Below are 5,410 nucleotides of genomic sequence, written 5' to 3'. Positions count from 1 at the left end.
TTTTCATGTAAATAAGTCATGAATGATTACTCATATTTTTGTAATTTTATGAGATATTTCATGCTAGTTGCCAAATGATGGTTCCCACATGTGTTAGGTGACTCACATGGGCTGCTAAGAGCTGATCATTGGAGTGTATATACCAATAGTACATACATCTAAAAGCTGTGTATTGTACGAGTACGAATACGGGTGCATACGAGTAGAATTGTTGATGAAACTGAACGAGGATGTAATTGTAAGCATTTTTGTTAAGTAGAAGTATTTTGATAAGTGTATTGAAGTCTTTCAAAAGTGTATAAATACATATTAAAACACTACATGTATATACATTTTAACTGAGTCATTAAGTCATCGTTAGTCGTTACATGTAAGTGTTGTTTTGAAACCTTTAGGTTAACGATCTTGTTAAATGTTGTTAACCCAATGTTTATAATATCAAATGAGATTTTAAATTATTATATTATCATGATATTATCATGTATGAATATCTCTTAATATGATATATATACATTAAATGTCTTTACAACGATAATCGTTACATATATGTCTCGTTTAAAAATCATTAAGTTAGTAGTCTTGTTTTTACATATGTAGTTCATTGTTAATATACTTAATGATATGTTTACTTATCATAGTATCATGTTAACTATATATAAATCCATATATATGTCATCATATAGTTTTTACAAGTTTTAACGTTCGTGAATCACCGGTCAACTTGGGTGGTAAATTGTCTATATGAAACATATTTCAATTAATCAAGTCTTAACAAGTTTGATTGCTTAACATGTTGGAAACATTTAATCATGTAAATATCAATCTCAATTAATATATATAAACATGGAAAAGTTCGGGTCACTACACTTCACCTCCATCACATTACATTTAGAGATGATAAAAAGGAGGAAGCTATGAGATATGAACGTGTGATCGATGTCTTCCATGCCTACCTCAACAGAGAAAGTGATGCTCAAAGCTCAAACCAAGCTCAGGCCAACTGAATCCTATCAGATGATGTGTTGCTGGTTTGTATTTTGTTTTTGATGTTTTTATGTGAGAGAGAGAATCTGGATTTGATGTTAAACTGATGTTACTTTTGGACTTATTTGTATTTCACAGAGGTTTACTTTATTGTAATCGATGTTCTAGGTCCTAGGGGAAGTTGTTGATGCATTTTCTGTAAGTCCCTAGACATCTACCTTACGTTTGTTAACAGTACTTCAGTTTATAGGCTACCATGATCGCTCATTATTATCCTATCTATGTTTATATGTGGTTACAGGTACTTCAAGAATGCGAAATGGATGTTTGACTATTTTAGACTCAGTCAGACGTACGAGTGAAAGCTTACTCGTACGGCTGACAAGCTCATACGCACGGTTGAGTTGAGCTGAGTCACAAATCTAATATTAGTATACATACACGAGTGAGTGATCACCCGTACGGCTGAGGCAGCCCACTTGTACGAGTGATGACTGACTCGCACGGTTGACTCAACAGCAGTGGTATTTAAGTGTTTTGTTCTTCATTTTAGGTTAAGCCTCTCATTACACACATCACTCAGATCTGGTAGCCTAATCCGATTTTCTCTCAACCCAAATCACTCAAGAGGTGAATAATAGCTCTAGGCATTAATCTAATCACACATCCATTGTTGTGGTTTGACTTAATTAATCCCAAAAAGCACAATATTCACTAGAATGGTTTGATTCACTAATTCCGCCTTTGTGTGAATTAAACATGTTGATTTCGAAGTTCCTAGTCATGTTTCATCACGCGTAACGCCATTCGATTTCTGATTTGTTCTTCTTTGTGTGAGGTAGAGATTATTGTGTCTGGATCAGGTATGAATAACAACGGCCCTGGTCTAGATTGGGTTTGGGTCATACACTGAGTATGCCCTCTTGTTTTAAATTTTAGGTAGATAAGCTAAGTTACTAATTTAGTCTAAAAGTAAACTAAAGCGATCTTAATCTAAGGTAATCTATAGTAATCTAAGGAAATCTAAGGTAGTCTAAAGTAGTTATCCTAAATTTAATTATGTTTTTGGTTCTTGCTACTGATTCCCTGGTATTTCGATAACATAGCTTCACACGAACAATTCAACAAACCAAGTGGCGAGGTCGACTACGTAGAGGCAGGATCCTTTTGGGTTTCAATATAATGGGAGACACTTAAGAAAATCCAGCAACCAACTCCGTGCATAATTGTCGTTCTTAGACACCACTAAATGCTTGAAAATAGGTATGATAGAAGCAGTATTGTCTGATACCGGATCCCCGATAGCGGCGCCTCTTGATATGACCGAAACACGGTGCCGTTTGGCCGCAAGGCGTTAGAATCAGCTATCGGGAGGTGAGAGCAATAGTTTTAAATTTATATTTAGCGGGCCTAAATTGTACTACTACTTATTATGGTGAGTAAGGGAAGTATGACCCACGGTCGTATTTTTAAGATATCAGTAGAGTCGAAAATAACTAAAGCTTAAGATAATCCTAAAGTGAAGGAGTAGTAGTTTGTTACCTAATTTTGGGGTTTCTAGTTTATAAGATAAACTAAAGTAAATGCAATAAAATTTGTAATTCAAATAATGTTAAAGGAAGTGCATACTATGGTTTCATCAGTTACTTTGCCGGGATTATGGAATGCTGGCTCATGAATAGGTAGTGACCTTAACGCCCCTGTCATAAGATATGTCACTCGGTAATACGTTAGGCTTTAAGATTCTGAATAGACATCAACGTCCCTTACCCCCGACGCCCGTGTAGTCTTACTACAGGCATACACGTTCAAACGGCTCATCCAATTGAGCGGCTCGATTGGGTGACGTATTAACATTACACAAAGGTCCAAACTTTCTTAAGTATAATGAAATACAAGATATGCCATATTCGAGAGACATGATGTGTTTCGATGCTTTCGTTAATGATTGGGTTTAAAAAGATAGTTAGGCCCATGAAAAGAGTTCAACCATAAAGAACACCATGGACGGTTATTCTAACGGTCCAATCCTTTATGTGTTTAAACAAACAGTTCCTTACTTAACTAAGAATCCCTCAAGCGGGGTGCAATGCTTGAGATCGCGTTATGGTGAAATGTACTAATCAGCACTGACCGGGTTCCATGGCCTTACTTAGTAGAGGTACAGCTTTCAACAACCGTTTTGCTTCAGCATGCACGTACAAAGTTTATATGCTTGGTGACTACACTAGCATGGTCTATGACCGACAATGTACTATGGACCTAATTAGATGTTTCACTACGAAAGAGTCCTCAGTCAGAATCCAAGGCTCGGTGGACTTACTTCAACCGGTGTGCCTCAGTCAAACTTATATTGTATCCGATAGACTTCTCTTACCAAGGGGTGACACAGATAGTGTACTCTGAATCGGGGTTCGCGAATTCCCAATAACAGAGCTGATAACTACGTTCTATTAGTTGGAAAAGCGATTGAGTTTATAGCATAATCGGAAAGCATTTCGACAACATACACAAACCATAATATTATTTCGGTATTATAACTGACTACATCATAGCATACACTAAAGATAACTACTCTCTAATCATGGTAACAATATCACAAGGTATAATAATGAAAGACATTATATAAAGACAAAGGATAGAAGTACCAGTAGATTAAACGAGTTCCGAATACAAAAGTGACAACTTCAAACTCCAGACCGCTCCTAATACAATCTTCGACGTTCTTCCCGAGTGTAACAACCCAACCCGTTATCCAACCAATTACGCAAGATTTTTTTTTTATACAGAAGGGGTGCGCGGCGCGTAGCCCCCTATGTGTGCGGCACACATAAGGCCTGACAACTTGCTGTCCAAATTTTTCAATTTTCATTTAAAGATCTCCCACTTCCCGACACTTTTAGATGAAACGCTTTTCACAACATATAATATTAGATAAAACTAACACGTTCCAATAATAAAACGAGTTTTACGACACCGGTCCCACATCGGCCGTTTTACGACTTTCGTACAACATACAAGTTTTCGACCACGTGAGTTTTAACACAAAATAAAGACCGAGCATGGTGATTGGGGATACGCTACCCAATCCTAATCAAATCCAAAAGCACGTCTTCTAAGCAACTACACGCGTCCACTAGTTCCCACGCTTGCCCGAGCCACCACATCCATGCAAATCTATAAAAATATAAACAACGAGAGGGTAAGCTAACGCTTAGTGAGTGAGAATATACTACATACATATATATGTATAAAATGGACACGCCACACAATAATAATCAAATAACACATACCGGAGCATCCAAGTATAAAGGCTAGCAAAACTAAGCATACCGTACGATCGCTATACAACAAGCTAGTAATATCAATAATGTAAGTACACCAACAATGATATGTACAACGCCATCAAGCTACACCCGGAGGGTTAGATACATCACAACAATACGACAATATATATATCTATATATATAACAAAGCAGAAACCACCCAAGGTTAACCCTTTAACCCAATACCGAAACCAACTACCAAATACCAAAATGAAGATTAGCCGAACTACACGAGCCTTAGTAAATCCGCATCCACACGAGACTACTATCTTCAATAACACAACAACATCGAGGTTGGCTGAACTACACGAGCCTTAGTAAATCCGCAACCACATGAGATCACTACCTCAATAAAATGACCGAACTACACGCGTCATCATGAATCCGCATCCACACGTGATTCACTTCCCAAATCAAAACCCACGGTCCCGGGATTTATAAAAATCCACATCATCGGGGTTATCCAATTCACAACTCAATATTAACCCTTCGCCATTGGGGTTATATAATCCACATCACAAGCACATGTGATAACGTACGCACAAATTGTGCACCTCGCCAAAGGTGGTCAACCAAAACGCACAACCTTGTCGTCTTAGGATATTAACATATGTACATAGGATATTAACACTCACCTTGTCATCTTAAAGAGTGCTATCGAATAATCTGCAACTCGCCAATGGAAAGTACCTATTACATTATCACAATACTAACAACACAGTTAGAGTGGATTACAAACCCACTCAAATCGACACTTAGTGAAATTTCGACCCATCGCACTTCCAATCACAAACCGCGCCCAAAGTAACCAATAATCACTAACACTAGTGACAATGGTCCTAATATGCCAATTTAACTCAATCATAAGTGTTAAACTAACTTTAATATCAAATCAAACATTGAAATTCAGAGTTAGAACTTACCACAACAACTAAAACATAGCTAGGAACGAGGTGAACAACTTTAACACTCGAGCTTTTGATCGATTCAAGCTTCTTCTTCTCCAAAACCCCAATTCTCTCTATAAAACCTCTCTCTCAATCTAAGATAGATGAGAGTGTTTGTGGATATGAAAATGATCCAAAGTTGGATCCAAATCT

This window comes from Rutidosis leptorrhynchoides, chromosome 3 (genome assembly GCF_046630445.1).
Source record: "Rutidosis leptorrhynchoides isolate AG116_Rl617_1_P2 chromosome 3, CSIRO_AGI_Rlap_v1, whole genome shotgun sequence".
Taxonomy (NCBI): Eukaryota; Viridiplantae; Streptophyta; class Magnoliopsida; order Asterales; family Asteraceae; genus Rutidosis; species Rutidosis leptorrhynchoides.
Note: the sequence above shows the minus strand (reverse complement) of the source record.